Below are 18,171 nucleotides of genomic sequence, written 5' to 3'. Positions count from 1 at the left end.
AAGGTATTGGTCAATTATCAACCTTATTTTCACACTAATGGAGCAGAGGAAAATCTGCACTATTATAATAACAGCTATTTGCTCAGTGGGTTTACTTAATGGAATGATAAGAATTAAGAGAGAAAGTCCTGCTGCCTTAGCACAGCAAGAAATAATTCCCATGGCTTGAAAAAGGATCTGAGAGGATAAGACTGCTAAATATGGCTATTTACTAGAGTAAAATTTCCTAGAAAATCCATATATTATCAGCTGAAAGCACTGAAGGCACAATTACCAATTAAAAATACATATAGTCAGATGCTTATAATCTAACATCAAGGAAAGCACTTGTGGCATGAGACAGAAATAAAAACTATGATGTTCTCTTTCTCCTCATCATAATGGCTACTTATCACTACATGAAGTTCTCTTTTATTTTCATGAAGTCAACAGCTAAAAATAGTTGTATATATAATTAGTAGTCAGTAGCTGTGAATATAATTACACAAGTATAAACTTGTAAATATTGTAATACTTATATTTAAAATCATAAGGAATCCAGTGCTGTCTGTATTTCTGATGTCTCTTTGTTGTTGAAGCAGATTAGATTTGGCATCATCATCCCCTGTTCCCTCAGTAACCCCTATCTGCAATGAACGATGTGATACTTTGTCCATAGATTTTAAATAAAGTTTATGATTCTCTAGTATAAGAGTTTTGTTATGTACATACCTGTCAGCCCACAGGATAATTGTGGAGTGTATTGTTCATAGCCTTCTTTAACTCCCTGCTGAAATGAAACTTGATTTCAGCAAACAACAGTGTGTCCATGATTTCTGTGCATTTTCACTGAAAACTAATCACACTAGATATTAAGGCTGCATTCTGGTTTATCACAGGAAGGACTGTGCCCCAGAAAAAAATAAGCTGTAAAATATTCAAAATATCTGCATCACTGATGCAACTGACAGGGACACTCTAGAATGTCTAGGGCAAATGATGCTGATTTTGAAGCCAGTGCATTTGAACTAGGGAGAGCTGAAAGTCAAAGAAGATGCCAGCAGCGAGGTCCACAGGTCAAGCATGCACCCACAAGCACAGAGCATCTAAATCACAAACTAATGCCATGTGAGAGCTGAGCTGTTGACTCCCTTCATGGCATGATAGGGATTATTTGGCCAGAACACCTTGGCAGATGTTGTTACAGACAGGCATGAGGACCACAACTGTCACCACTCAGTCAAAAAAGCACTCCTTGGGAACTGCAAAGAAGCTGAAATTTTACATTAGAAAAACTGGATGTCAATGTCCAACTATGTATATGAACCCCAAAATTCATTTCACTGTTTGCCTGCAAAATCCAAGACTTCCTAATCCTTTCCCTGCAATCCTTACAGTGAACACAACTGTAACTAACACGGTTGTGCAGGCAGAAAGCACTCTGCAGTGTATCAGGTGTAGGCAGAAAACACTCTGCAGTGTAGCAGGAAAGAATCCATAGAAACAGATTGGCAGCTGTTCTAGAAAACCAAACAAGCCTCAAAATTAAATGCAGCTTCACTTTGATGCTGGTGAATAAAGCGCTTTTGGTGCCCTTGAGATGCCTTTCTCTAAACAGAGGTTCCCATTGTGACATTCCTGTTACAGAGCAGGAACAACTTGGGTTTACTTTCTTTGATAAAGTTGCATGCTTTAAGTCTGACAACATTCATGATACCTTGCTGCTTATCAGCATTTTGAACAATGCCCTTTTTTTCAGTAGAAAACAGTGCTGATCATACATTATTAATTTAGGAATAAAATTGCAGGTTATCAAATGGTATTTTAGAAGATGCTCTCAAACACTGAGTTTTATGATCCAAAATAGAGGTCTCATAGCAGTTAATAATCTAGTTAAACATTAAACATTATTTGCACAGTGCCACTATTGTGCAGTCAGTCATGATGCAGTCTAAATAATACCTAAATGAAAATTATATTGTTTCTGCTAGATGTATCTCATTATTATTCTTACTACTCCCCTCTAATTTGTGGACCAAGGATCCAGCAATTTTACATAACTAGCATTAGCTAACAACATAAGGTTTTCTATGCAGGAGAGTGAAAGAATTACAGGGAATATAATAATGGAATAATCATCTGTTGAATAGTCCATTCAAAATTATTAATAGATATTAACTGAGCTCTCTTATGGCAAATTTTCAGTGGTGTCAAAGCTGTTATCCTTAGCTGATAAAAGACATCACATATAAAACACTGACTTCAATGAAGCTTTGTAAAAAGAACAGGAGAAAAACTTGAACAGATATTTAGGAACCTGATTTTACATATTGGTTTTATAAATCCTGGCTTCTTTGTAAACATGAATGCAGCTTTGCTACCCATGTTAGTTCCTTAGATTTGGAATAGCTAATTTGATGGATTAGCTAAATCACACTCTGGACATGCCTCTCTCATCTATTAGCTCTACAGAGAGCCTAGGGCAACTCAAATCCTAATTTAGGCACTTCCTGTAAAAGCCAGATGCTGAGTGGGATTGATCCATGCCTCCATTCATGGTGAGTTGGGCCTTCCAGGCAAAGCACAGACAGATAAAAGATTATTTTGATGTAATTGTGCTGCTGCTTTTTGACAACAGGCAGCCTCTGCCTCCCCTCTCAACTTCACAGTGTTCATCCCTCAGCAAAGAAAAAGAAACCTTGGCAAGGTTTCCCCAGTGACCTTAGTGGGACCAACAGGCAGGTTAATGGCAGCATCCAGCAAGATCCAGTTTTCCTTTCAACAGCAAATACAACTTCTGTAATATCTCAAAGACTACAACATAGAAAAAGAAATGCAGCTCCATGGAAATTAGTGATGGTATTGACTGTTGACTTCACGAAGTCACCATTTCATCCACCTCTACTGCCCAGTTTTCCTGCTAGCTGAGGTATCTCCATACCACAGTGAATTGCTTGGTGTAGATATACCTTGCTTCAGATCCTCACCTTGAACCAACCCCAGCGCTCACCCAGCTGCTGCCATGGCTCCAGGAAACAGCAGGAGCCAAGACTCTGATGTACACCTGTTGTGGCAAAAAACGTTTCTTTCCCTTTGTTTGAATTTTTAATGTCCCACTGGAATGTGCTCCCAGATTAACATATTTCAGTACATCCACATCCCTGAACAGAAGCTACAGTGGCTAATCAACCTTGTGGGAAGCCAGCGTTGTCCTCTGACTTTGTGTCACTTGGTGGACTGAGTGATAACTGCTCAATTCTCTGCAAATATAGTTATTACATACTATCACATATTGCAGGTTTTGTTATCCACTTTTTTATAGAAAGTGCTGAAAACATAGAAATCCGGTCACTTGAAATTTCACCATGTTTTGTCTTCTCTGAAAGCACTAACCTTGTTAAATTAAAAGTTAAATGAAGCCTTCATTATGTTATCTATCACCTCTAAGACTGCTTCAAACAAACACAAGACCCCATCCTTGTCCTCAAATTTTCTGTCTATATTTTTGTTCTTGGCAAAATTAGACACTTCTTCTATTACCTATTAAGCAAAGTTCCAGATGTGCTTGCTGACACTTAAAAACTCCTAAGTAGAAAATGTTTTGCTCATAATAATGTTTACATGATTAGATACATTTTTAATTAAAAGTAGCAGAAGACATTAGATCATAGAAATGAAATAACCGCCTCACTGACTGACTTATTGGAAAGATTTAACAAGAACATTTTAGTCCAATAATGGTGATAGTACTGGTTTCCTGCTTAATGTGTATTTTCAGAGATATTTAGCCCACAAATATTTCAGAGCCACCTCAAGCATAATATCAAGTTGTTATGGAGGAGCTGTATAGAAATATTCAGAAATACCAGATTTGAATTACAAATATGTCTTTTTCACCTTTGAATCTAGGTTGGGAAAGTTTAAAGGGGTTCATTTTGTTAAAAGTTAAACATAAATTCAAAAATGCAAAGATTGAGCAAATTAAATTATTTTGAAGCAATGGTGTTATACATAAACATAATAAGCAGAGTAACACCCTTAAGAAATTATATACGATTTAAAGTTAGCTGCAGCTTCCATGTCATCATGATTTTTAAGGTAAAGACATATTCCAAGAAGAAAGCTTTTCAGTAAATATCGAAAATAAATCACTACTTCATGACTGATTTTTATATCAGTTCTCTGCATGTATTTTATTCAGGCAAATTATTTCAGTAGCAAAATATATTACAGAGAATCAAGTTTCTGTCATGATCAAAAGACTCATTAATGTATAAACTAATGAATTACTTGACTTGATGAGTATTATTTGTGAAGTCTTTGTCTTTGTGAAATAGTTCCTGCCAAATAAAGAAATAGCTACTTAAGCTCATGAACGGTGAATCCTTCAGCAATTACAAGCAGATTGTCCCCAGGTGCCATGTAACTTCATTAGATTTATCTCAGTTTGCTTTGTTTAACCTGCCCCACACATCATCATCTGATTCTGATTATTGGTATTTAAAAAAAAAAAGGCGGAAAATAGTGAAATCTTTCTCACTGATTTTGAATCACAAACATCTGAAACCAGTATAAATTTTAATGTGTTTTATCACATTTCTCAGCAGACCTTATAAAGCAATGACGATCTTAATGCCAAATGGTTCTGTAACCAGCAGGAACATTGTACAGTCAGTGAATGAAATCACTTGGGTATTACCCATACTTGTATTACCAGGGCTGTTATCTCTTTGCAAGCATTCATTACCACAGTAATTCAAAAATAAAACCAACTTCACAGCCTTCTTTTAATTTAAAAGAGATTAAATAACTATCTGTATGAGAAACATACCCCAGATCCATAGCTATTTGTGCATACAAAACCAATTTAAAAGCAATAGAGCAAGCTGGCAGTGGTACAATGTAATAGCTCCTCATTCTATAATACTACCCAGAAGTCTCACTCAAGCAGACTAAACATTCTTCAATGATTGTCAAGTATTTGAATTTACCTGAAATATGAGAAATTTTGACTCAATATCTGCAGTAAAGACTGCAGACAAAATGGAATAGAGCTCTATCCTGAGCCAATTCTTTTGACATTTCCACAGTTCCAGTGTGGACCTGACAAATTAATACCCGAGGCAGGTTGTAACTTTGAAGTTAAATGCGCAATTATTCCAGTTGAATGTAAAATGTTTTCATAACATGAAGTGCCTGTGAGGCAGCAGTTCTTTTACAAGACTAAAAGATAGAAGGTTTAACATCAGTCATGCAAATGGCATTTTAATCTTTTCCCATCCTGAACAGAAATACTTGCAAGGCCTCCTGGAAATCACTAATATGTCCATCCTCAAGTGCTTTCCTTTTTTATAATTAGGATATCTGATTCTCCTACATGATTAGGAATCCCTTAGTGACAATTTCCCCAGTGCTCATGAAAAGAACAAATCTCTGGTTTAGAGGGTGTGTAGGTAAATAAAATGAATGTCATTTGTAGGAAGAGGACTACATGCGAATGATGTGGGAAACTGATAGAGCTTGACTCCTCTGCACAGAACCCTGACCATTCTATTCTGCAGGTAATGTTAAATTTACATTGTTACAGACAACAACAACAACAAAAGAGCCCAACAAACACCGACATCTCTCAACAAATAGAGCAGCTCCCAAAAGAAAACTAACAGTTAAGGCTGAGATTTTGTACCAGGAATTTTTGGCACGAATGTCAGGCTGATCATGTGTTATTTTTATAACCCAGTGCCTGTATGTTTGTATACACACTGCATATAATTATATGTCAATATATGAAACCATGAGCAGAGAGATAACCAATCCATCCATTAGAGTCACACACATGGTAAGTAGACCTAACTCAAGAACTCTGTCATTCTTTCTGGTAAAAAACAGTCTGAAATCTTTTCCTCAAAGGAAAAAGAGATCTGGAGACAGATTCTGCTAAGACAGGTCATTTGTTTCATTGGGAGACAGGACTAACTTATTCTTCACCACTGATTGTATGGCAGCATATCTAAATGGATGTTTCCGATTGTTTTGGATTTGCTAAATTTAGGCATTGAGTAAAAATGAATTTGTTTTGCTGTTCTGCATATACTGAGGGTCTCTTGCAAAATAATCGTTTACATCTGTATTTCTTTGCACAATATGAAGTAAAGTTCTGATCCATTGAAATGAGAGGGAAATTTCCGATAAATACAGAATTTCACTGCTAGTGCTAAAGCCAGTGTGAAAGATATCTCAGGGAAGAACAGCACTCAGATGTAAGGAATAAATAAAAATTAAGTAAATAAAAATGAAGCAAAAACTATTCTTATTTCTTCCTGTCAACAATAGTGTAGTTTTGCAAGTAAGTTTGGGAGTAATAGATTTGAATCAAGTTCCCTGGGAGCCTTGCATATAAATTCTGACATGTGTGTGCATGTGGCTTATGAATGACACTATCACACATTTTATTTATTAGCTAGCTGTTTTATTTATTACCTTGCTGTTCTAATTTTGAAGTGACAAGGAACAGCAACCCATGAAATTCAATTCTTGGTTCACAAACTGCATGTGTATCACAACACCATGGCCACAGATTTGTTGTTCAGTCGAGCAATGTTTAGTACTGCCTGAAAACTCCCCGTGAGACTCCTGGCTGCTGGCACCAGCGCCCTTTCCCAGTCTGCCTGTTGAGAAACAAGGGGACAGGGAAACCTCCACATCAGCAACCATGTTCAACAGTAATGCCAGATGTGAAGCTCTCATTAACTGAGTGAGATCCTGGCCCTGAGGAAATCAATGACCCCAAACAGATACGTCCCCTGAGACATGTTTGTAACGCAAGTATGCTGCTAACCATGTTAGCATTAATGTGCATCTAGGGAACAGAAAGCCTATACTTATCAAGACAGTATTGACAAAGTATAGACAGTGTAGTATAGCAAGGCAGAAAGCTGAATCTTAAAATATATTTGAATCAATTGCTAATACGAATTAATATGTCAGTTCATATTCTATTGCCAGTTATGTTAAGGCACTGTCCTGAAAATGATTGGTTGGATATAGTAAATCAGAGTGGCCTTAAATTCTACTTTAAGCAAATATGTCATGATCAATCCTATAGAATAATCTTAGGGCAATCTCTCCTTTTGCATTTAGAGTTATTTTTGGGGTTATTTTTTCTCTTTCATTTTTATGAAGCAGAAGAAAGTAATATTAAGGCATATGGTCATGGTTGAACACTGATTTCAAATAGGAGAGTATGAGTCAACCTGTATCAAAATGCAGACAGGATAGATTAGGAAAGAACAGTGACCCTCTGATCAGAAATTCAAAACTCACGTGAAAGGGGGGCCTGTGAATAATTGTCGATATTTTGGACAAAGTGGGAACAGGTGGGTGCCCGAGTGGGCAGCGCTACCCAAAAGGAAGGAAACAACCCCTTTTTCTGGTGCTGGAGAGAGGCTGCATCATTGCCCCTGTCCCACTTCTGCTATTCCTCACAAGTCATGCCATTTTGTAAGAACAAGTATTACAGCACCTGAAACATTGGATGCAATAAATATTTTATTAAAATTCACAAATCCATATTATTTTCCTTTTGGAAGTAATACATAAATTCAGATAAGGGCTGCAACTTGAGGAAGAGACTAGAATGAATCAGTGAGAGTTCCTTACCTTCCAGAGGTGTTTCTGTATGTGTGGCAAGCCAGACAAATGCAGAATTAATGGACTACAAAGTCACACTTCCTGTATCATTCCTTCTGTAAAGATCTTGTAAAGAAGTCTGGATCTTGGCACATGTAAGATTTTTTTTCTGCACTTACAGATTTCTTATGTATTCAGGTTTCTCCATGCTACTGTGTCACTTTCAAAGATGTTTGGCCGGGTCAGTTCAGACACTCTGGGGAAAATACTTTAAAATGAAGCAGTTAAAAGTTATTAGAAAGCAGACTTCAAAAAGCCTCTGTGTTCAACTTTGTGCATTTATTCATGGAGTTTAAGGCATAAAGGACCATCAGATACTGCTGTCTCATGACCTGCTAAACACCTGTTAACCCAGTCAGCTGGGAATTACTAATATGTGACTTGCATTTAATTAGAGCCTATCCTACTGACGATCATCGATTCTTTATTTGAAGGAAATGTGTGACTACAAGTACATGAACTCCAAAAGCAACTCATTCTAGCAGCTCATCTAATAGCATCTAATGTTCATCTAAGGTTCATCTAGCATGCCTCATTTAAATTTGTCTGGCTTCAGCTTCCAGGCACTGGTTCTTATTATGATTTTTTCCACTAGATTAAAGAATCTACAATATGTATTTCTTCTTTTTATGCAATGGCTATTTGCGCATGGTAGTCAAACCACCTCTTTTCAGTGAACCAAATGAATTCGTTGCCTCTCTCAGACAAAGCCATTCTTTTTTGCATCCACTTGTGTGGCTTTTTTTTGCACTTTCACCACCCTTGTAAAATGTGGATACTGGAATGGAAAAAATTGTTTCCTTATAATCCTTGTCAATGAGAGATCTGGAGTTAAAAATGTTTCTCTCTCATTTTCCCCCCACATGTATGTATTTAGTAGCAGCATAAGGATTTGTTTAGTCAGGGCATAAGGGTTTGTTTAGTTGTCCACTTTCACCCTAGTTCTTCTTGAAAGTCACTGCTTTCCAAGATATAGTCCCTTATGCTGGGCATGTGGTTGGCATGCACTGTCCCTAGACGTATTTTGCATTTAGCTGTATCTGAATACACTTTGCTTCAACTAGCCCAGCCTGTCTCTGCTGAGATTCACCACTCTGCCCATCTGTGGGTCATCTGAACGTTTTATTCACAATGCTTTTATGTGTACTTTCCAGTTCGTTGATGTGAATATCCAGTACTGGTTGGAATGGTTGCAAAACCTTGTAAAACCTGCGTAAAACCTCCTGCTTAAGTCCCAACTGAAAAGTTAATGCTACACTGTATCAATAAATCACATCTTAGATGGTTTTGTTAGACAAATCTAAACAAATAGCTGTCAGTAAGAACAGTATGCCAAACATCTGACTGAAGCTTGTTACATTTGTGTAGTTACTTTTACCAACCACATTTTAAAGTTTTCGAGGACTGAAATCAGGCTCTTGAAGTAATGGTGCAATATGGAAAATTTCCAGAAGGCTGAAGAGGGTTCGTTTTTTGCTTTGAGCCTCTGCATAAGAGTATTGTAATGCTCCTTCCTGCTCCTATGTGATTCCAACATTTCACTCTTAAAGCAGCTATGAAATTAGTGGATCACTGTAACTGAAAAGATTCCCTGTGTAAATGATGCAAAAAAGGCCTCCGCAAAGGTTAGGTATCAGACCAGAGAAGGCAGGAGAGCAAAGGAAGAAAGAGCATCCTTCAGCAGGAGATAGCATGACCAACTTCCATGTTTGCTAATACTTACCGAGTTTAATCAGCATCGGTAAATGTCTGTTTGAGTGGATTTAAACAATAAGCCTTGGTTAAATATAATGAGCAAAAAGAAAAAGAGTGGGAAGCTCAGTAGAGGTTTGCAAACCGTTTCACTCACCCAAGTCCCCTCTCTTCCTAGCTACAGTATCTGACTCCCTTTCAGTGAAAACAAGGCCTGAAGGGCATGGTCTAGGACCAGATGCAGAGCCACATAAGTGCTGTGTCTGGGATCCTTTTCTGTGGAGCATCTTGATTAACTGTTCAGTTTATTCCTCCAGTGATGCTGGCTGAGCAATTATTGGAAATCAGTGTTTGAAAGCCACATGAGACACAACCGACGTACCTCAGTCTGTTCCCTGCAATGGTGTCTCTTGGGTAGCCCAGCATATGCTTGAGGTGCTTCGCAACAAGGATGAAGATGCATGAGAAGGAGGAGAGGGAGGGTCACTGGTTTCCAACTGGCCACCACAGCTGAAAGATGGTAGTCTCTGTCTCCCTCCTCCAGAACCTTTTCCTGCACAATCCCATCTGCTTACATTCATTGTTTACATGGTGCCAGCTATGATATTCTTCTGAACTTCCATGATGTGCTGCGGCTCACTAATCCAGCACTAACCTAAGCTTGCAAAAAGACAAAGAGTTTTCTGCTGTACTGCTGGAAGTGGCTTGTAGAAGGATGTTGTGTTGGGGGCTGTGCAGAGCTGAGAGGCAGGAGTAGAGGCAGAGATGGAGAACAGCAGGGTGGGACGAGCCGGAGTGGGACCTCCCTCAATGGCCACCAGCTATGAGAGGTGCCTCATGTTCTTAGGATGTGCTCCTGAGTCCTCTAGAGACAGAATGAGCAATGCAGCTCCTGCCCACCAGCCACCTCAGAGACGTGGGCAGCTAAACACCTGCTTGGAAAAACCTCTTTCCTGGAGGTTATTTAGACTAGCTAGTTTCAAAATGTTTGTGTCTAAGATTTCCCTTAGCTATAGAAGGGCTACAGAACAATTTGTCAAGCTCTGCCTTTCCCGAATCATTGTTACTAGGTTTTCCTGCCTGCTTTGAGTAATGTTGCAAGAGAGCTCCTAAGATTATTTTTGTTTCTGCTACTTTTAATATTTTCCAGCTTGCTAGTTTTCTAGCTTCTTGTATCATGTTTTCATACCCATATTTTTTTAAATTGCCTCTTTTTTAATATATTTTTAATCTTCCCAATAAAACAAATGCTCTCTTTTATTTTTCTTGAAATAAATACTTCTTTTTCTCATTTTTCTCAGATGTAAGACAGTAAATATATATGTGCGCATAGATCTCAATGTACCTTGGCTCAGGATATGCAGGAACACAACGTGATCATTTGTTCACACATTCTTCTGAAAATTTCAGTTCTAGCCATAAATAGTAAAAGACTGACATTAAAATATCTTTTAAAATAGATAGAAAAACCTTATAAGCATTTACATTTGAATGAATATATAATGATTTCCTGAGCTGATCAAATAATAAAACTTCTTAAAGAGAGTATTTCTTTAACAGAAATCAAGTAGTATCACCTGCTATATAATCCACAATACCTAAATCAGTCAGTGTAGGGTTTTTACTCTGTACTAGAAACCATGTTTGCAGTGTACAAGTAAGGTAAACCCAAATAGCTGTATACCAAGTCAATAAGTGTTACTCTCTTTAACCAGAAATTTTCCAAGGTTATTCTCCTCTGTATTAAAGTTCCAACCTTTGGACTTCCAATGTAAGAAGGAGATGAAGGGGCATTAACTGTAAGATTAGACAGGGAATGATTTTATAAGTGGACATAAAATCCATGCCTCATAATTTGGAAGGTTTCATTGTGTGATTTACTAGGCTTTTGTTGGAGTTTTGTTTTAGGCTTTTGTTGCTTTAATTTGCAAAATTTCTTACTCTTACAGTTACTAATATCATGTGGGTGGGGAACAAGACCCTTTTTCTCCAATTCCCACAGAAAACTACAGGGATTAAAAGACACCCATGCAGGGAAAATGGTGCCCTCTCTCCTGGGGTTCTTTTAATCTGACACAAACTTATATTTTCTTTAGACTGCCAGACAGCAAATAAACATTAAAACTCCTGTTTTTTCCTTTTGTTCTCTGTAAATAAAGGAACATCCATAGATATTTGGGTTGAAACACTGACTATTCATTCCATAATAGCTCCTTTAGAGCCCACTGTGGATAATAATGATGTAATTACAGTCCTTTTAAGGCTACATTGTCTACATGATAAACTAGCAATTACCTGATTAGAAAAATTTTGGAGACCAATATTAAGTATACATTAGACCACAAGTCTGGTCAGCTGTGCAAATATGGAACTAGAATTCATGCCATTCCTAATCAAAATTTATCTAAAAGCAGTGCTTTATGCATGTGCAAAACATAAGTTTAAAACCTGGCTATCTCAGTTTCCTTTAATAATATTAAACAGTAGCAGATGTTAGTTTGGACTGAAAATTGTTTTCTTATTTTGTCCATTTATTTTTAAGTCCATTCTAGTTTTACACTAATGTAAATCTGTCTTATCAGTTGATGCTATTGTGAAATGCCACTTTTAACCCAACTCATTTGGAGGGATGGAAATGTATCCAGAATTTGTAGATTACTTATTGCTGTGTGAGGTCAGAGTAATCTTCGCAGAAGGTGATTCTGGAACTGAGTATGCAAGAATGTTATTAACATGTTGATCCTTTTTCCATGTTATACGTGTTCCCATGTTATAAAATCTAAAGCTATAAAAATATCAGTTTCACTGTAGCAAGAACATTCCCTGTTAGAGAGAGATCATTGAAGTGTTGATAATGTTGAAACCGGTGAGAATGGCAGATGTGATGAATTAAAGAGACACAAACAGGCAGGAAGTTTCATATGCTTGATCATATTTGAGCAATTCTGCCCTACCATGACACAGAGCAATAGACGGATGAGAGGAGACTGGAGAACGGGATAGACCATGGCTCAGTGCCTTAAACACATGAACCTCCTCCATTATATACAAAGTTTTGAGGTAGTAACTTGAGGTAATTTCTGCAAAAGTGAAGAGATTCCAAACCACTTAAAACAAACCTGGAAAAAGTATTACAGACAAAAAAAAAAAGCTGACAAGTTTCACTCAACTTTCCTGAAAAGCTAAACTCACAGGAGAAGTATAGAAAGAATTTGAATCACCTTTCAAGCCCAATGGGAGCTAAACTGTGTCTGCATTCTTCAGTCTCTCTTTAGTCAAGGATTTGTTGGACATAAAATCACTAGCATCATGTGATTGCAACTTGTAGTAAAGCCTTCAGGGCAGGAAAGTTAGAAAGTTGGAAGCTGGAAATAAAATCAGACCATCTTAATGTGGGGAAACATTTAGGTAAAGCATTTTAAGTATCATATAGGAGGAAAATAATTAATTGGGCTGTAATAACAGGGGAACTGAAGGAAGAAGTGACCCAAAATTGGAACCAAGGTAAATGAGTTAAAGGAAACAAGAAAGTAAGGCCATACCCACAGAAAGTGGAAAGAGGTAACTCGAGTGTAACACACTCTGCTTTAGGGTCTGATATGTGTGTTATGAAACCTAAAATAGCACAGGGCTTGTCCAGAGAGTCTGGCAGGGGAATAGCTGTATGACCTAGAGACTGGCATGCCCTGAAGGGAGTGCAGCATCTTGGGGAACATCTCCACCCCCATGAAAGCAAGGCAGCTGCACTTCTGTTCAGACTGTGTACCTGTGGTCTCCCCATGATGATGGAGCTGGGGATACCTAATGCTGGTGGTGCTGGAAGCAACATGGAAAAGGTGGCTGGGCATGGGCAGCTGGGGCATGAGTGCCACACGTCCTGCCCAAGCACATCTCCGATATAGCTGTGGTGAAAGCACCCAGATTTTACTGTTGGAAATGCTTCTGTGCAAACACACTTTACTAGAACAGAGATCACCTCTGCCATTTTTTTTTACTTTCAAGTTAGAAGAGTAAGCAACATCTCTGGGAAGACTAATCATCCAGTGCTTATGAATCATATATCTGCATCTGAGCTGATCTTAGACACTGTGACACTGTTAACAGCCCACTTTTGTGAAGTCTCAGGTCACTGAGTATTCACACAAGTGACCACAGTATCCAAAAGGCAGTGTATGTAAGGATTTGGAAGGGAAGCTCCTTCAATTCCAACTTCCTTTTCTGCACCTGAACCATAATAATAATAACAACTATAATAATTGTATAATCCAAAAGAGTTGTTAAAAAACCCTGTCACAGATGTTTTAGTGATGCATGTATGAGAAACTGGCATTTACACACACATTTTTGTAAACCAAAATCATACTAGCTTCAATGTCAGTGAAAATATATGATCCTATATCTTGGGATTTGCCTGTGTCCTGGGAAGTGCCCCTAGAACTGTTCTGCAGTAAAACAATTTCTGGCCTGGATCTCAAGCTGTATTTGATGGCAGTGTTTCCCATTTGTGATGGAAACAGGCTATTCTCTTACCATACACAGTTGTGAGTTCATGAACTATCAGAGGAAGTTTTCATATTGTGAACATCTGTTTTTTCCCCATTCAGCTGCACAACTACAGCTGGGAAAGACATGAACTGAGCTGTTAGTCATTTCTGAAATAAAAATAGATATCATCTATGACTTTAGACTTTGGCTATGAGCCTAAGACCATCATTTAAGGCTTTTTATTCCACTACATTGCATTACATTACCTTACCTAATTACAGGATCCTTATTTAAGAAAGCATTTGAAAAGAATGGAAGAAAAAGCACAATCTTTTCTGATAAATAAAAATGTCTTTTTAATGGGCTATCTTCCAAAGGCATATAGTTTTTGTAGTACTACTCTTCAACACATTCAGAGACAACATGCATGGATCCAAACAGCTGAAAACCTGGCATGCTGGTTAATCATTTTCCTGGAAACACTGTTTTCTGGAAGTCATTTCATGTGATGGTATAGGAGTTCAGGTCTGGCCTGTGCTCTGTCCTGTAGATTTAGCACTGAGCAGTACAATAATACATAAGAAAAAATATCTAAGAATTACTTATTATGTGTAATTTTTTTTGAGAGCTAATTTCAACATGGTGAATAGAAGAGGTTCATGCATTCTTATGAGGAAATAGTGGTATCGGGCAAGTTTATCCAGTGAAGACACACATGGAAAGAGTGCTTTCCAACCCATCCACCTCTGCTGAATTGCTGCTTCTCTGTCTGGGAGATCTGGGGATCTCCCAGGTGAAAAGGGTCTGAGGCAGTAGTGGGATCAAGGAGAATGAAATTATTTTCCCCATGAAACCAGCAGAAAATTTTGAGCACGGTTAACCCAGCCTAGAACTTGTTAACTTTCCTGTAAAACTTTGAAATACAGATGATTGCTAGAGTCCTGCTCTGGGCTAATCTGACCATAGCAGCCTGACTCTGAGTGACCATGAGGGTCTTCTGCACAGAATGTCATAGGTCTCACTGGTTTCCAGGTGAAACCTTCCTCCTTTTGCTGAGAAAATCTTTCCACTCACCAAAACCATGTGAGGAGGCATGTCAAAGATATGGAAGAGCCCCCAGAACTCTCCCACTTCCTGCTTATCACCTGAACCCTTTACTAAGTAAAGAGAAGACATTTGGCTAAATGACAAACACGAAGACATATGTGTGTTTCTATAACCCACCACATGAAGACTCATCAATGAAAGGCACTGGGCTAGAAGAGGGTGCCAGATGAATTTTTGCTAAGAGCCCTATGGTGTTTCTAAATTAAGCAGAGAGTAAGCAAGAACTATTCAGGACACCACAGCAAAAATGCAATTTTTGCAAACTAACCAAGGGAGTCTAATACTCATCTTGCTTGAAAGACAGCAGCTGTCAACACTACAGACTATCTCAGTAGCATCTTGGAGTCAACATGGATCAATGCAAGGGTGTTAAAATCCAAATTGACTAAAAATTTTTTTTCATTAATTTGATTTTCAAAGCCATTGACATAGCTGATCCTTAGATTAAAATGATAACCAAAATTACATTTTCAGAAATGTAACTGCCTTTGACTAAGTAGTATTAAAGTTTCTAAAATACTTAACAGTTAATAGTTTTCCAAGGCTATGTTCTATGCTCCATTTCACTCTCAATAATCTTTTAACTAAATCTAGGCAATAAGCAAATCAATTTTAAGTGATTGCAGGTGACTTAGGTGCTGCTTTGTTCAGTATACTGCTCACCCGTCAGCAACTCTAGTGGCTTGAGTAGTTTTACAATGACCAGTGTGCTCTCCAGTCTGAATAAACATCTTCAAGCAGCCCCTAAGACAGCTCATGAGGTGCCATGATGGCAAGCGCTGGTAATATTTCTGTAAAAACAATTTGACAAAAAGTTATCATATACTTATATACCAACAATCCCAGTCAGTCTCAGTGTTTGGACAAGACCAGATAATGAACAAAAAAATGACTGCTTGAAAATCAACCTCAGAAAGAGAGATGCTGCTGATCTATGAAGGAAATACTTGAAGAATTTGCAGACATGGGGCAGTCCTTTTAATGGTATACATTTATGAGTAAGTGGTTAAATCTATCATTGAAGAAGTCATTAAAGTAAAACTTTCTGCTGTCTCTGACTGGTAGGGGAATGTGTCCCACCCTGACGGATAGTGGCCTCATCTTGGATATGTGTCTTCTCTAGCTGCATGGAAAATCGCAACACATCTGGCCATGAAACCGAGTCTTTAGGAAACACTGATAAAGAGCAGAGGAGTGTGGTCTCCTAATCACTCATCTCCCAGTGAGCCCATCTCCCTCTCTCCACCTTCTCTTCCTCTCTGTAAAACTCAGGAAGAGGTTTGAGGCTGACAACAGAAATCCATACCATAGGGCAAAAGTTCACCTATGCAGAAGACAGAACTGCTTTGGAGTAATCCCAGATTAGAGAACAAATTCTTGCCAAAGAGAACAGCCACTGCAGACATCCCTGCCCTCCTCTCAAGTGAAAACTGCAGCTCTGTGACCTGTCTCCTCTCTTACAGATGCAGTAGGACAAACCTGATTTATTTAAAAAGAAAAAACGAAAACAAAAAATCCGAAGTACTCATTCTTTCCATTAGGGAGAAAATGAAAACAAATTAACAGCATGTGGTAGATATTAGTCATGTTACTTAGTACTCTACTTACTCTGACTTTTCTATATACTGTGGTAACAGGCATTGGCATTAAAACTTGTATAATGTGTTTTGAAAATTCATCTCAAAAAAGAAAGTAGGAATCAGGCATTTTTTTCTTTAACGTTTTCCCATAAGTGAGTTAAATGCTATTTCTATTTACAAGATGTGTGAATAAAACACAGAGTGTGTCAGAAGTCATCACAGGAGTGAAATGGGAGCTTGGACCAAGATGAGAGCATGGCAATGATTTCTACCCACTGGCAAGGATCAGCTGTCCTCCCTCCTCCTGATCTTCCTCCTTCTGCTCTTCCTACCCCACTTCCTACTCTCCTACTGTTCTCTTGTTGTGAGTTCTTCCATATGCTTCTTGTTTTTACAATTCCTCTCTCTCCTGAAGATTGGAATTAACTTAGATCATCATCTTGATATATCTTCTCTTGAAATACACTTTTTATGAGATGCTTTCAAATGGGAAATCATGAGAAGTTGTATCAGCATAAGAGGGTAGAATATGTCTGACAATAGATAATTTTCATGAGTCATCAGTTACTGTAGATAAGAAAAGAATTGAGTCTTACTCCAATAGGGAATTATATTTTGCTGATTATTTAGTTGCCCCCCTGTCTGCTTACAGGAAAATAATAATACACCTTTTAACTTCCTATGTAAAAGAAATTAATAGTAATTCATACACACATTTCCAGACCAACACACGCCACCATTTGGAGGTTCTTGATATTGGTAACTCTGCTCAGACCTGTGAAACAAATGCAATCTATCTAATTCAGAGGAGATTTTTTTTTTTTTTTTTTTTTTTCTGTTTCAGCAAGAACAAGCTGTTTCTGTCCTGCTTGCTCTGGAAAACCACAACAAGCACCCCCAACCTATTTCTTCAGCTGAGATACAAACCCAGTACAGAAGATAGTGGGACTGCTGGTGCCCTATTCACAGGAAGAAAGATTCATTAGCAAAATTCACTTTTTGGAAAGATGTGGATGTATGTCACAACTGCCACATTACTGTACAGTGTTGCCAGCTAATAGAATGGAGAAACTGAGTGTGTTGATGCACTAGAGGAAACAGTGGTAAAAGAAAAGGGTGATGGACAGAAAATTAGGTGCTACTGCAGCTGTGATTAGTGAGAAGAAAATATGCAAAACCATGCATTGGTATTTCCTCTGATACATCTGCCTCTACTGCTCCCAAGACTGAAGCATCTGCACCAACTCTCCTGCTTTTACTACCAAGAATACAACAGCTGTTATGAGAATTGCCTTATTTTCCTGCAGTACAAATAATTAATCTTTATTCAGCTCAGTTATTTCTACCAAGTATTACACAAGGTTTGAATGCCCACACAGATTAAACAGATAGCATTTCTCTGCATATTTATCAGCGGAGTGCACACTGGTATAATTAATGTGTTGAGCTTCTTTTTGAACAGCAACCCTAGTGTTTCAGCTTGAAGCATGACAAAATATTCAAACATTTCCTGAGGTTTTGAAGAGGTCCAGCTGTCTTTTGTATAGTTGAACTGCTTCAGCCTTTACCACAGTCTTGGTGAAGACTAAGACCCTGGTGTTGCAGAAGTACCACTAACTGCTATGCATGAGCCACAAGC

The sequence above is a fragment of the Strix aluco genome, chromosome 6 (genome assembly GCF_031877795.1).
Source record: "Strix aluco isolate bStrAlu1 chromosome 6, bStrAlu1.hap1, whole genome shotgun sequence".
NCBI lineage: Eukaryota > Metazoa > Chordata > Aves > Strigiformes > Strigidae > Strix > Strix aluco.
The sequence above is the reverse complement of the archived record's forward strand: the minus strand, read 5'-3'. Positions refer to the sequence as shown.